The 16524-nt window shown below is 44.1% G+C and overlaps 1 protein-coding gene across 1 annotated transcript in view; it reads left to right on the top strand.

The window, feature by feature from the left end:
• The window catches only part of sfl (N-deacetylase and N-sulfotransferase sfl), a 236944-nt gene that overhangs the window by 9826 nt on the left and 210594 nt on the right, over window positions 1-16524 (top strand). The window contains exon 2 of the mRNA XM_067351321.1: window positions 15298-15360. The gene's annotated coding sequence lies outside the window, so the exon portion shown is untranslated. The remainder of the gene's footprint in view (window positions 1-15297; window positions 15361-16524) is intronic.

The following is a 16524-nucleotide window of genomic DNA, read 5'->3' as shown; positions in this document are numbered from 1 at the left end:
ATCCGACCGAACTTTTCGGCGTGTACTCGGCTGAATTATATTTTCACTGTGGTTTGCGGCCCGCTCGCAAGCGCCCACCGCGAAAACAGCCTGGAGATGACCGCAGACTCGTTATTCTTCCGCGGCGGTGACTGTCTGACCAATCCACTAAATTCTATCGCCTCGGTTGTTTCCTATTTATCGCGGTCGGACGGAAAGAGGAAGAAAACGAAAGAAAACCGAACCCGGGAAAAGAGGGAGATAAATATACCGAGCGAGCCGGCGGTACAAAAGAGTCGGAAGTCTAGAGGGAAACGTGTCGAACGAGGGAAAATCAGTAAAGAGCGAAGTGGGCCGGCGTTCGGGAAGAGACGACAACGACGACGACGACGACGACGACGACGACGACTCGCGGCAGTGGCTGATCGGTCAGCGCCGTTATCCCCGGGGGTGGTTTCCCGGGTTAACCGATGCAGTACGACGCAGCGGGGTGTTCTATTGCGACCAGCTTGAAAATCGCTCGAGTGTACCAGCGACCTCGACCGGGCCGGCCCGGTTTGCGGTTGCTCATTGGACGTTATATCTGTATTATATAGGTGCGCGAAACACCTACACACTCGATCGTGCCACGAATACGCGTGCGTGTGGCAACACGGAAACAGCGATGCTTCCGGGTCCCCGTGGGAGAGTCGGAATGGCTGGATGAGTATCGGTGTTAACGTCTCAGTGGACACGCCGTGCCGCTGTCCACTCTAACCGATAACGTTGCCAACTCGTTAGGAATGAATAGCCGGCGTGGGAGCGGTGGGTGAGGCTAGTAGCGCAGAGATCAGAGACAATGAAGTCGGCGGCCACCTCTCTTTCTCCCCGTTCTCGGGGACTTTGCCGGGGCACTTCGTCCTCAATTACTCCGATACCTCGTAATTAATCTCGAGAAGTTGGAAGGTGTTTGCTAGAGCTTGTTATACCGGGGACAGAGAGCTCCGCAGCTACGGAAGAGAACGAGAACGGATGAAGGAGAGCCCGAAACGCCGCCTTGAGAAACCGAGAGAAGCGCGACAATCGAGCGTACAGACGGGAAAAGGGACGTCGGTCTCTCGGAGAGTAGGGAGTGACTTACTTTGAGACCGACCCTCGTCACGGAAGTAATCAAAGAGCGTTAATCGCCTGTGACGAGATTAATTTGATTTTATTACACCGCCTCCTTATTTACCACCGATTATCGACGTGGACTCGGTGTTTCGGGTGTATCTTCCGTCTTCTCCGACGGTACCTTTGCCAAGGGAGAAGCTTTTAACGCAAGCGGATCTCGAGTAACTTTGGGATGAGCGTAAAATGGAAATAAGGTGGGGCGCGCTTATCGACGTCGATAGTCCGCCGTTTTTTGAGACACCAGCGGTGGGGAGGGGAGGGGGGGGCGTGAAGTATCGGGTTACGTGCAAGCGGTCCAAGAAGTAGTCTTTAATATTCATGTGTAACGCGAGATATCGGCCACCGTCGCGCGACGAGGACGATCACCAGGCAATTGTAAATTCAAATCACCGTTAAAGTTTAAAGTGAGGCGGCGAGACGCGCGCCGTGACTCTTGAGAAACAGAGGCGCGCGGAGAAAATTACAACTTTTCCTATCATCAGCATCCTTTAACCGCGTGTTTCTCGGGTCAGCCGGCAAAAGTCTAGCGAGAACTGAAATTTTCCAACGCTCCGCTTATCTAACCGGTCGACATTACCCTCTTTCGAATATACACGATTGCCTTGGTCGTCGCGAGGGCGCAAGACGAACAGGGAGCGACTTATCATTATCCCGATAAGGCCACTTTCCTCGGATGCTCCGTCTACCGTGAGAGTAATCATGTCACACGATCGTAAGAACTTTTGCCGCGACCGTAGATCACTGTAAACCACTGCACGTGACGCGTTCTGAAACTTTACGAAACTTTCGTTTCTACCGAAACTGGCGCGGCGCGGTATTAAACTCCGAGGTGGCCTGGGATAACGATAGAGCCGAACGAATCGATCGTTGTCCGCCGGCGAACGAGGATGGCTCGCGAACGCGCGAGGACGAACGTCGCGGCCCCGGCGCCCTCATAGATCGCTATCGGCGCACCGACATTAGATTCAACACCGAATGCGACTCTCCGGAATCGCTTTTGCCAACTTGTGGAGCGCGACCGCCGTTTCCCGAGGCGGGATAAACTCAGAATAAACCGCGGAATAAGCTGTCCAACTTGCACCGAATGATCGCTATAAGGACGTTTACTATGTACTTTGGCGGAGGAAGATTTAGTTAAGACAGTTGACATAACAATCTTAGCTGGATACTGCGAGCTGTATGACTTAACGACTTGGTTTCTTCGCGATGTTAAACTATGCACAGTCAGCCGTTACATTATTCGAGGAATGTCACTTCATTTTCACACCTAAACGCGCGTTATTTATTTCCCAAAGTTTCATACATCTTGGAATAATTTATTCTTCAAAGAAGGATAATTTACACAGAGTGCTTATCCCCTTCATAAATAACTAACTCTTGACTTTGTTTTTTATCGAGCTAATATACGTAATTCATTAACGTTATCATAAACTTATCTTCTCTAAAAAATTTTGCGAGAGAATATTAAACCGGAACAAACTGAGGCAGCAATTCTTTTCTCGGCGGAAACGATCGTTGTCGAGAGAGGGGAATGGAGAAGCCAGACATTGAATGCTTCATAAACTTTTGGGCGGGGACGACAAAGTGATCCTGAGCTTTGGTTGAGAGAGATCCTCGACGACATGATGGAAGGATGTTGTAAGCATTGTCGCCGCAGGTTTATGATGGATGGACGGGCGAGGAATTCCGGGAGGCCTTCGAGCCTGCCGCTCAGCGTCGCTTGATTCCAGTGGAATGCGCGTCCCTTAAAAACGGGAGCTGCGGATAAACTCGAGTAATTTGTCACTTCGCCGCCGTCTCTCCCGTACAACGGTCGCGACGGCACGCCCTTCATCGTTCGCGTAAAAAGCGAGTCGCTTTCTTCCCTCCCACGTCTCCCGCATGCCGCCCCGGCTGTCGCATACCGAGCTGTGCGAGATATGACTTTCTGCTCGCGGCAGAAATAAAGAAAAAAGCAACTGCATCCGCCAAGTGGAAATCATTCCGCACTATTTCCGTGCACGATTATTTCGCGACCAATCATTTTCTCTCCATTAGTAACCAGTCTTCACAATTGCGGTTTTTCGTCATTGAAGAATCTAACACGTCATTTATATTACAAGGCGCTGAACGTTTGCAAGATATTACAATTTTAACTGATAATATATAGTTTTTCATCGATTTGTGCTTTATTTAAAGGAAGCCGACACTTGACATTAAGAAACCTGTTTTCCATCGCAATTATCGCATAGCTTTTACTGTTACATATTCGTATTTTTATCCGCGCGAAGAGAATTAATTAAAATCAACTGTTGGCCAATTTTGCTCCGCGACATATGACAATTTTAAGAAAGTCGAAAGTGGAGAAGCTATATTCGTTATCTTTTTCTATCTTTCTTTTGCGCTTCTTCTTCAGCGACGCGTGTTATCGTGTCAAAAATAGTCGGGTCAAGATTGCTTGGTACCGATCATATCGATTCTATATCGTTACTTTCTAAAAGAAGCCGAGATTCTATCGTCAGTAATGAAGGCGGGTGGAGAGAGGAGAACGTCGCAATTTGAAGACTTTTTCTTTCATTCTCCGCTCGGAAAAGTGCAACGCGAGTGTATGAGTACATATATATATGCACGTGTTTGTGTGCGAAACGTAGAGATAAAAAATATATGACAATCCGGAGGCGCTTATGTGTTGTCTCTCTTCTGATTCGTCTATCTTTATTCCAGCGACCTTTTTCGCAGCATTGCTCGAGTATTTTCTTCATTCCTGTTAAGAGGCCTTACGGACATGTAATAAAGCGCGTACACGCGCTTAATCTGGGACAGGCGAGAGCAAACTAGACGTAATTACAGATGATACACCGTGCTTGTTTGCGGACTGCTATTACGAAGCCAAGCGATATCATTAAAAGCTTCGTTTAAACGATAATAAAACGCTGATGAAAAGATATTTCGCGTAACGCCGCTTGTATTTTACTAGCGATTTAGAGCTTTGACGTTCTGCGGGATTAATTACGAAATCATCGATCAATTGACTTAATGCCTAAATTCAAACAGTATGTCCAGTTAGGCGGTCCGCGGATCGATATTGGCTCACGGCGGCGCACGCGGTCGAAAACACATCGATGTAAGCATCGTAAAGCAAAGGGCGGTGAGCTTGCAAGTGCAACGCGCCGCGATCAAACGTTGCAATTAAGTAGGCGCGCCGGCCGCTATCTCGTCGCGAGATCTACCTACCGTGTAAGCCCGTGCACCGATACTATGTACCTATTCGCGGGCACGAAAATGCACGTTGACTGTACATTACCTGCCGAACGTTGATCGATACTGCTTATCTTGCCGTAGGGGAGAAGTAATTGCATCGGAATGAATAATAAAATGTTTCACATGTAATCGCGGATTCAAATTGCGCGATGCGCATCGTTGCTCCCCGTTGAATCTCTTGTAAGAATAATTATTTAATTAACAACTGAATTAATTATTTAGATATATAATTAGCATACAATATTACGATACAGCTGCAGATGTCATATGTCAATAAAATATGTAATTTCCCGTCTGAATAGCCGCAAAATGTAATCAATTGTTATTATTATTAGCTAAAGCGGTAGTTTTGTTTCACGTCACGTAAACCGCCGACTACTTTTTCTTCCAGCCTTTTCCTACCGTTGTAATTCGTGGCGTCCTCCGTCAATTTGTCTTGCGAAAGACAAAAACAAGGAGCGTGTTACTCCGGCGCCGGGGTATGGATAGCTCATGAGTCGGAGTTATGGCAGATAAGGGGACGCATGGTGGACGAGGGTGCGAGCCCCGCAAGATGGAACACTCGTTTGTCATCGCTGAATAATCGCGGAGAACGGCGCGGTACGCAAAAGGGTGAGAGTCGCAGCAGGGAGGTGGGCGTTTAAAAGTACAATGGAGGCCATTTACCCTCGACCCTCTCGTAGCTCATCGCCGTCGGTACTTCTCGGACGGGTCAAAAGTGTCTCGTAGGGGGGGGTCGGAATTCACTTTATTGGTATACGGCCGCGTATCTTGATATTCGTGCGCGCTCGACTGTTCCGCAGCGTGCGGGACAAAAGCGCTTCTTTTAACAAGTACACGTTTGACAATATTGAGCGAGGGTGAGCGTTAAACGAAACGCTCGGTGGAGCAACGATAACGGCGACGACGGGGACTGCGATAACTAACAGCATCTTCTACCTGTATTTCCGAACATCAGCGCGTTTTTGTCACGTACTAATGCGACTCCACCGTCCTTCCCGCCGTAATTTATCACTGTCCGCGCGCGCGTTCCTTCGGTATCGTGCCGGCAACAGCCATTTTATCGCGCGAGACAATGAATACAACCTTGCGTAAAGTAACTGAATTTATTATTCTTATCGACTAGATACCCGATTCTACCGCTCTTTTTTTGCCTTCCGATTTTTTAACTCGCGCCAACTAACACCTTTAATATTATTTATTTAATATTTATCGATAATCTATATTCCGTTACGAGTTAAGAGAAAAAAACACAGATTGTTTGTTTTTATTATCGAATTTCGTATTATTTATATTTAATTTATTTTATTTGGTATATTTTGTTTTATCTAAAAATTCTATTTTTTTATTTTATTTTATTTGCTATGTATTTTTTTCATATTTTTATTATTAATGTATGCTTATAAGTATATTTACGTTTACCGTTTCTCTTTTTAAATATATTATCACATTTTTTGTGAATATTTTCAGACAATTATTAATAAACTAATATATATATATATTTTTTTTCTTAAAGAATTTTACATTGCTAGTTTCTACCAGAACGACATTCCTTTAAAAAGAACGATGTAGTACATGTGTGACGGTTTATTTATGTCTATCGACATACTACTTCGAAGATCCTCAAAGACACATATCGCGTTTCTTCCATAAATTGAGATTGATCGTACGTATCAAGTCAGTCCGTCAGCACATAGTATTACGAGATGTCGCAGTACTTCCACATTTTGCAACAGCATCGCAGCGGGTATCATTCGCCGAGTTTCGCAATCTGATTTATGACAGCCGGTGATCGCTTACCGTCGTATCCGCGGTCGGAGGAGGAGCAATTCGTATCTGCCTTGAATTTGATGGGCATTGGCGCAACGATCCTCGACATTTCCTGATGTCCGCGTGACGTGACGCGTTGGTGTAAATTTCAACTTAATCTCAAAACTAGTATTACCTTTAACACTATTACCTTCAACATTTTTCATTGAAAATCTTAAAGGTAAATTTACTTCGAACAAAATTTTAGCAAAAGATATATACGAAAGTTAAGAGACTATAATTATTTATATTATAAAAATAATTATTCAGGCCGTTTAATGTTAATGTAATAAATATTAAAGTTGGACGCTTATTCGGGAGATAATATTTTTATTTTTCAAGTGATTAATTAATCAGAGCGTAATTACGGTAAGACGCCGTGAGGAACGATCGTTGATCTCTCCTCATCCTCAGCATCAATAATCATTACGTGAGCCTTGCTATGCGATGGAGCAAGAAGACACCACGCCATCCGTTCTAATTACTCAAGATGGGCGGAATATCAACATTTGCGCACGAATGCGAGCGTGCCCGTTTGGTCGATGCGTCGCATATATATGCGAGGATTGGTCAGAGAGACAGCAGCGTCTCGAGTTATGCCTAATGTCTAAGTGATCCAATCTGTAATGCTAAGCGCCACCTCAATGTGAGTGCGGCATCTGACAAAGGACTTTGACCTGAGGCTGTCACGTATTCAGGGTGATGCAAGACTGATAGCGTAAGATAAATCCTTCTCAGTTTGTAACCTCTTTAACACCATGTTTGAAAATTTATGATTCACAGATAATGCAAGTCTAGATAATGCAAGATTTATAAATCACCTTAGAACAATTTATCAGTATCTTTTATTCAAATATATTTGTAAATTAGAATATTAACATAATTCTGAATGTTCCAATAATAAATCCGTAATGTGTAATATATATCATTGCTCTTTTCGCTATTTTTCGGAAAATATTTTAATCAAGAAACATTCGTTTGTAAGATTGAACCTACGATAAAACTTTTTAAAGATGCAATTATTCAGCTTTTCTTTCGTAAGCGCGCCGCCGACTTACAGTTATTAAACATTTTTTTCCTTTCCGTTCAATCGATAAGAGCGCGCGATCTCTTTGATCCGTCTTCTTTGCAGGGGTTGCAAATTTTAATACGTTACCTTGTCCTCAGGGCTCTATAAACTCCATTTTAATCCCGCCGTTTTCCTAACAATCCGGCTTTCTTTTCATCTCATGCATTCTTGGTTTCTTGGTTGTAATAGAGAGATCCCCTTTGCGACGCAAATATGGTTACACACAGGAGAAGAAGAGATGTACAATACAGGAGGAGAAAATGAAGCGAAAGGACGTCTTATTTATTTTGCTTAACCGTTCGTATATTGCATCGACTCGAGATTAAACGCATGTCATAAATACGCGTCGTGGCATGCGACGCGCAATCATTTTTTAGTACCGAGTTTTAATACACTGGAGGAGGTAGACAGAACGGTGGATAAAGGACTTCATTTTGGTGGATCACCCGCCTAATGACTGGCTGATGAACTGCTACCTTAAAAATCGATGCCTCGTGGCACTCGCGGCAGGTCACCCCTACATCACCGCAATGACATCCATCTTCTCGTCGGGACATGCGATGATTATAAGCATTACATGGTATTTGATGCACCTGAACGAGACGCGACGCAACGATTATTGATCGGGAAGGGATTGCTGCGTCCCATTATTAATACATTTCATTTCTGATACACGGAAACGCCATATGTAATTATCGCAACGCGCTAATCAATTTGGAACGGCATTCACATTTCAATAAATTTTGAGTGACGCATTACGAAGAATGTTTTAGTCATTATCGCGGCAATTTTGTAAATGCCAAGAATGACACCCCTCTAAATAGCGAGAATAATTGCAACACATTTCGACGATCCGTTACTAGAAAAAGTTTGAAGCCGGCTCATCGTTGTTAATTTATTCGCATTCCTGGAATAGTGAGCGCAAATTGATGTTACAAATTATATTATATTAAAAAGTTAAAGTTCCAATTATGACGTCGCGTCTGAAATGTAATTGCGCATGTAGTCGCCAATTTTATTACACAACAACAGTATTAATTTGTGTTATTATTTAATTATAATGACGATTCCAATGTGGCATCTCGACAATTTAAATTTTTAATCGAATATTAGACATTATTTTCATCTCCCGGCTATTTCGCGCAAGGAACGTCGATAACCTCGCACGTACAGTCGTTAAACTTCTCGACGCATTATTTATAGCGGCCAACGCGTCTCGAATCAATTGGAACGACGAGCCAAATCGCGTCTCCGTCCGGCCATTTCCGAGCGGCGGCCAGGACGGCTGTTTCGGATCGAAGGGGTCGTTTCTTACGGGTTGTTAGCCCCCGATCCTACGAGCCATTACCGACATTACGTTATCTTGGTGTGCTCCTGAATGTTATCGTTCGACTTCCCGCCCGACCCGCCCACCCGTGCTAGTCCGCCCTCGACTTCCGACTTACTCTCCGTCGCCTCCGTCGAATACCTTCAATATCGAGCTGTTGCGCGCCTCGCCGGTTAATCTCCGCTGCACGACTGCAGGTTCGTCATAAAGCGGGCACATTCTCACATCCGTCGTCTCCGGAGGCGAAGAATTTCAGCGCGTCCGGGGATGGTCGGATGAGGATATCAGGGTGATTTTAAGGCGGAAGCCGCGTGCACGACGATAAAAGGGATCCTTGAACTCGGCGCGCGAGAATCACCCGCACGATATATACACCGCGTACGGTTAGTTATCGTATAACGGATGGACACCCACCTTCCACCGGGCAGATGCAATCTGCTGCGTCCTTATGGCGCGTTCACACACTGCACACCTTAAGTAAGGTCGTTCTCGTGTCAATGGACGATGAATCCATCCGCGCGCGGTTTATCTATGTAACACCACACGCGCCACCGCCGTCGTTGCTCTCGATGATTTATATTACGACGCTAGCAGAGACCGCCGTCTCGCGTACATTGAGCTTTTTTTCGTCGGCATTATGCGCGATATTGTAATGCACGGCGTTGCCTCTGCCAGCGACGCCGAGATACCAGATTTGAATTATATCGGCCTGGTCGTTGACTGCTCCCTTGTCACGCGCTTCCTTTCCGCCGTTAAAGTGGAATAAATCTCTGTTCCTGCTTGTTTGAATATCCGTTTTGTTGTCCTTCATTTCTTGCGAACGAAAAAGAAAGAAAAAATGGTTGTAACAATCTGTAATCGTGACGCGACGCGAACTGGACGCGATTTGCGTTACCGTCGCCGGTAAAATTTAATAAAATTGCAGATCCGATACATATATAATTTAAAAAAATAAGCTTTATTTGTTACATATTACAACCATCCATCATACGAGATATCGTGCGACGTTAAATATCTACTTTTTTTTACCCGCGACATATCGCGTCATATAATCCATTCGGAAAATGAGCGTCGCAATAATTTCTGCCGGAAGATATATCAGGGCGTTCGCATGATAGAGTTATAATATTATTACATCACTCACGTAATTTGTATATGTAGCATCACGCATGGCGTGCTGATAAATTTGCGATAATTGCACGGTGCATATTTGCGCGAGAACCTATAAATAGAGAGCGGTTAACCAGATCACGCGCAAAAAAAAGTTTTGAAGCAAAAACAAGGCGCGGACGCGCTTCGTATTGCACTTAGCGCGACTTGTCGCGCTTTCGTCGCGCTTGCGAATCACAAATCAATATACCGTATATAAAGGAACGTAATTGGAACGCGAGCAATCTGTCGCCGTATGTTACCGTGACGTACGTACATCAAGACTTCTCGTGGCTAGTGGCTACGAGGCTCGGCAATATTTGCCGCGCGCTAATATTGGTCTTCGCTATTGGCTATTTGCCAGTAAATAGAAATTTTCCCCGCAGTCGTGGATACTTCGCCGGCAGTATCAACGATCTACACACTGCGAACGCTACTATCCCTCGAACGTTAGCCATACCGCGCAATAACTCGGCGCACACACAATTTCAGAAGACGTAAACTGTTGGACGAAATACAACGTCAGCGCCTCCAAGTGCAATCACAGTTTCCAAATTTGATAAGGTAACTTCGTGGGCGCAAACTGGTAGACTTCTCCCTGCAGCGGACAGCGCGCGAATTGCGCCGTGTCGCGCGAAAAAGAGACGTTAGTCGCAGCGAAGTAAAGTAAAGCACTGCGGAAAAATAATGGAAATAAATCGTAGTTATAGCCGCAGTGGGATTTGTCACTTCGACGCTGTAACAAGTTGCACGTCAGTCGCCACGCAACTTCCTAGTAGCGACAACACTGAACTGTCGTGACTTTTATTTGCTGCTCCGTACATGTCCGGGTGACATACGGAGGTATATGTATAAGTGTACACCTTCGTGCAGCGGCCTGCACGACGCGCACGCGGCACCTTCACGGATGTCAAGACATCACCACTACACGCGCAACAAACGGCGTATTGGAAAATATTAAAAGCGTTCAATGCATTTTTACGTCAAACGTTGTCGCTCGACCGCTCGCGCTCGGCCTTCCGCTCGCGTGACAGCCGCCACGAGACTCTTTCTATGTTTCTATAAAAAGACTTGTTATGTAGGACGTTTATGTACGCAAAACACAAACCGGGGGAAAGAGGAAAAGAGACAGGGGGAAAGAGAGAAAGCGAGAAAGAGAAACGGTCACGCGACCGAGGAGGAATGAGCTATCCGTTAAAATGTCTTTATCTACGCTATTAACCGCAATGTTTCCTTACGGTTGCTTAAAGGGTAAGCGGTTTTCCTGTTAATTGTCCACCGCGTCTACGACGAAAGGAAACGCGGAAATAAGTCCTGGTCACGTGATGACCATGATTAATGGATTATGACGTGATATAAATTATAAGTCGTGAGGTGTCGCAGTGAACAGTGGACACTCACGATCAGACACGGCGCGCGTGAGACGTTAAGTAGTAATTAGCACTAACAGACTGATATGGTCATACACGGTACGGCGCGCTCTTAGAACCACAATCTTATCTCAATACCTCAACCTTCTCGATATCTTACGTCGTTAGGAAGTACAAGTATGATATGTGAATGTTGACAAATTTTTCTGCACATAAATTTATAAGCACTTATTTAAGCATAAATATAAAAAATTAACATAAATTCAAAATTAATTTCAAATACAGATTGCGAATTAATAGAATTTTCAACAGAATGGTATTGATTAAAATCTATTATCTGGGAGCAAATTAGCGAGAATAATATTCCATTATTTGAAATAATTTTCTATTATCTGGCGTAATATTGAATTAACCGTATTTGTTATGAATCATCTGTTAAATCGTGCGTGTAGCTAATAACGATACACACAGAACGCATTATAATCATGAAAATACATTTAGAGCACAAACAAATCTAAAGAATAAGATACGATCTTCGCGAGTCGAGCGCGAGATATCATAAACCTATACAACGAGAATGTACATACGCAGTAATGTGTATAGTAATGTATTCCGCATTGCTAAAAAAGCAACTATGCGCGCATATACCAGCGGCGTATTGAACTTCCATTCGACGGAATAAATATGTTCCGGAGAAATAACCTGTCCCCGGAGGAGAACCATAGACAGGACTGTGATCGAGGAAACATGGAAATACCGAGATAATAACGGAACAACATTCGTGGGATGATTATTATCAAACTATGATGGTGAGCACCCGGGAGTACAAGGCGCAATCACGTTGCTGCTATAACTAAACGGGGTTAGCCATAATTAGAGAGGAGGATTTGGTCACGCGGCTAGATTAGCCGTATCGTTGCGTATCCAGTCGTAAGTCCACATTGGCCCTGCAAGACAGATTAAACGGACGCGTTCGGTAAAGTAGATCGGCAACGAAAAACGACGAGGGACGCGGACGACGCGATCGAGCAAGCACCCCTCGTTTTCATCGACCGGCCGCTCCCGAACGTCGAAGGCGGACCCCGCTCCCTTCTATTAGAACGAAGGCTGCTTAAATAAGCTCGGCACTTCGATAAGGATCGCAGGTGAAGTAAAATAAATTACTTCATTCGTAATGCCGAGTGGCCCGCCCCATTACTCCAAACTGCTGCTCCACTGCCGTCATTGTGCCCGTTTTCTTCCATTCGGCAGCACTCTCTCGCTCGAAAGAAAGAGCAAAATAGCGTCAAAGATTCGGAAGTATTTTTTTTCTTTTTCTTTTTCTTCGGCACTTCCAACCCAGAATTTTCTTTGATCTCGTACAAAACGGATGTACATACACGCAGTCCTTTAATTAACACAGCGTAGCGGTGAAGATACGCGATAACGTTACACGCGACGTTTAACTGGTGGAGCGTTCTCACGGTTTGTACATAAACTTTCTGCTCCGCGCTGATAGCGATTGTATTTTTAATTCGTTCCAAACATTTCAAAATTTTTTTCATGCTTCCATTGCATAAACTTACATCGCATTACCGTGAGCTTTTTTAATTCGTTCAAAAGAAAAAAGAATGAAAATCAGAATTCTCTTCCCATATGTTCAACGGTTTTGCAACGATAACTTTATTTCCTGTGATGTCACATTGAATGGACTTTTGGTATTTTGCATTTCGCGCATTACACTCTGCGTACACTGTGTACAAACGTTTGCGCACTATTCATCCTTAAGCGTTCGCTGTGCTCATTACGTCCTTTGCAGTTTTGCCTGCTAATGAGTTTATCTTAAGCGGCACGAAATTTGCAATGCTGTAATCGTTACGTTGCGCATAACCCGAAGATCGTTACCCAGCAAAGTTTGCCCGACGGGTAAAATCTAAACGTTCGCAATGACCGTAATTGTGACACCACATTTAATGTCCTCCCATCTTCCCATCTGCGCAGCGTGCCGTCCGTTTTCTCGTTACGGCGTTACCATCGAGGTGTGTACACACAAACCGAACGGTGGTTAATGGACCGAGGCAATAAAGCGCCCGGCGTTATATCGATTACAAGCCCGAAACGGAACTTTCCGCGATCCGGCAATAACTCTAAATATCGAGGTATCGGTCCGTACGCTGGATTCTCCGGATTAGTTCGATCCGGTTAGTCCGCCGCGGCGAATAATGGCCACTTCTCAACACCCTTTATATACGAAATAGTCTTGACGACGTTTTTGTCGGTCTTATCGCTCCTTTTTGCTCGCTACTTTCCGTTGCCGTCGGCAATATATGTTACTTTTCGCTTTTGCAAGAGCAATTCGCGCAAAAAGACGATTAATCGCGGAACAAGTACTATAGTTTATAAATTGCTTTTCCGGAAAGTTTAATTTTCTATTCGTTTAATTAGCGGTGTAACAATGACCCGATGTGATTAAAACACTTTTTATTCTCCAAACTAGATCATATTGCAAGAGAGAAGAAAAAACGCGGGTTTATTAATACGTGATAATGTTTTATTTCGATTCATTGTTCGAGATATTTTACTTGTATGCATTTCCCTCGTATTTAAAAAACTTTCCTCGTTATTCGTGAAAAGGGGACTGATAGAGAATGGATAGATATTTTTATTTCTATCTTTTTATCTTTATCGGTTCCGATAGCGAGGCAAATTACATTGTTTATTGTATATTTTCCGATACGACTCGAGAAGAAAGTTAACGATGCGCTTAATTATAGAAAGCTATCATCCGAATAGTCATTTTTTTTATACGAGAAAATGAGAGACAAACGGATATTCCGGACAGTCCCGTAAATTGGGGACGTCAATCGATACTCGCGAGGTTCGTTGGAATTGGCGACTCAACGAGGTGTAATAAAATAAATACAAATCAGACGAGCATGCGCCGATATTTGACAGAATCATGCAGTCGTTGAATATTCACGAGAACTGTTTCGAAAAGTGTGCAATGTTAATAAGCACTCTTGGCCGGATCTGCCCGCGCAAAATTGAACCAGCCAAATTCATGAGTCTACTTTCGCAGAAGTTTCTACGCAACAAAGTACCTCACAAGTTTCGTTGTTAAGCTTTCAAATTGGCAGTTGGCCGCTTATTAATTTTTTTTTCCTCGCATATTTCCCTTGACACAATTAAATAAATAAATATGATTCACATCTTAATAGAACATTTATTCCTTAAAAAAAAAAACGCAAATTTTTATGATGTCGTTTACAATGACGACATTCGTAATAAGAAGATATAAAAATAATTATCCGTGCCCTTTGCGAAACATCTTCCCGACTACGAAGACTTAGATCACTATCGAAAGATTATCATGAAGAGTAGCTACCAGAAAAATTGCTGATAGAGAGAGTTTTATCCTCTGTATTTGGAGGGAGTCGTCAATAAAAGCTATCTTTCCCCTCGACAGCATGACGAGAGAACGGCGTGACCGAAAGAACGAAAAGAAGGCAACAAAGAACGGCGACGCTGGAGAGAGCGCAGATGAAAACCGTCTGAAAGATACGCGAGTATCGTCGAGACAAACTTTCACCTGACGGAAACTTAAAAGTCCTTCCACTCGTTCGTTTTACGGCGGTAACCGAAAGTGCGCGATATCGAGCGGATACCGGATGCAGGATAAGAGCGCCAAGTTTACACCCGCGAAGCAGATTCGTGTAGTCATATCCGAGATGGTGGCTGAAACTAGTGGACGAACGAAGGGCGAAGTGCAGGCGATACCGGCGTATCGTGGCGAATTCTGCTTTTCTTTTAACGAGTCGGTCGAGCGGCAAAGTTCTTTTTACCGCTATTAACTTCGTCGTACGCGCGCGCGCGGCCCGTGGGAGGAAGCGGATTCATGTAAAATTCATCCGGAGTTGCCACCGGCAGTTCGAACGTCGAGGAAGTAAAAGCTGGGAGGAAGCAAGTTTTATGAAATTTACCCTTTCACCGTGCCACCGCAAGAGCATCGGGATATATGGCTTTTTAATGGGCCACCTTCCACCTTTTCTTGTCTTCGACGTTTTCTCGAGTTACAGGTTACAGAATGTGATTCATATTGAAATTCATACCGAACATATCGAACAATATGCCGCGTTTAATTTGCACAAGTATAGGAATTGCTGAGCGGACAGGCGAAAGCAGGATATCCTTTAGAAACGTGATTTTCGTTGTTCTGTTCGCAGGCTGAAATTTGCGAGTGTCTGCCAGAGAAAACAAGTGTCTAGCGTTACAATGGGATGAATACGGTGAGTTGCATTATTTTTTAAACGAAACAAACGATTTTACGATTTTACTTCTTAACCGTGGCGTTTTCTTTGTATATTGTTAATGAATTATTCCTTTAATATTTTCTCTCTCGCGGCGGTTAGTGGATGGATTTCTTGAGATTCGCTTTATATTTCTGCATCTTTTCTTGTACATCCTCTTTCTCCCTGAAGCTTGCAATAACTTTTTAATTCTTACCACTCTGTTGACATCAGACAATTCCGTTTCCGTCAAGCGTCGCACTGTTTACAGAATTCTCCAGCTAGTTATATCACGAGCTTCTGCCCCTTCTCTGGACTTATGGCGCGAACATACTGAAGTGCGTCGAGGGTGAACCCGCGCTTCCGGTGTTACCCCCGAGCAAAGGGTGGAGCAAGGAACAGTTATTGCTCAGAATTTACTGCCCATCCTTACACTCAATTCTCTTTTTTGGATAAAGAAAGAAACTGCGATAGAGTCGTAACGTGAAAGATACGCCGGCAAAACGAACGAAAGTTTCTGCTGGAATGCTCTCCGTTCTCATCACATAAAATGCGAAAAAATATACTTTGATAGTACTTAAAAAAATAAGAAAAAAATATCGTTCTTAGAGTTGCGAGTTTGCAACATCGGAACAAATCAATCTGCTGCAATAAAATATTACAATCTTGCAGTGAAAAAATATGAGCGGCGACAATTAGTTCTAAATTTTAGCATGTAAAAAAATATTACCGTCGCTTTAGCAGATGTTGTTTTTACGTAGCATCTTTGATATACGCGACAGTTGAAAATACCTTTTCAAATATACGAAATTTGCCGGTTCCCATTATCTTCACGCGCATCATCAATGCTAGCGTAGTGTTAGTAAAATACACAGGATGCGCAACCACCATTTGCTCGAAATGAGGGTTGGATACCTACCGGAAGTTTAGCTCACCATCCACGCTTCTCCCGCGACTGCATCACGCGCGAGAATATTTGCCCCAGCGGTGTTCGGCGCTTTCCGCACTAATAAACTGTTCCTCTTGCTACCGTCGCTAATTACGCGACGAACGAGTCCTGAGGCCCCTCCCTCCTCCCACCGCCGTTTTCTTCACGCCGTACCCCATCCGTCGAAATACCGTGCGTTGCTCCTCCAATCTCACACCACTTTAAAGGCGAAACTA

The sequence above is a fragment of the Linepithema humile genome, chromosome 3, assembly GCF_040581485.1.
Source record: "Linepithema humile isolate Giens D197 chromosome 3, Lhum_UNIL_v1.0, whole genome shotgun sequence".
Taxonomy (NCBI): domain Eukaryota; kingdom Metazoa; phylum Arthropoda; class Insecta; order Hymenoptera; family Formicidae; genus Linepithema; species Linepithema humile.
This window is presented reverse-complemented; position numbering and strand designations above follow the sequence as displayed.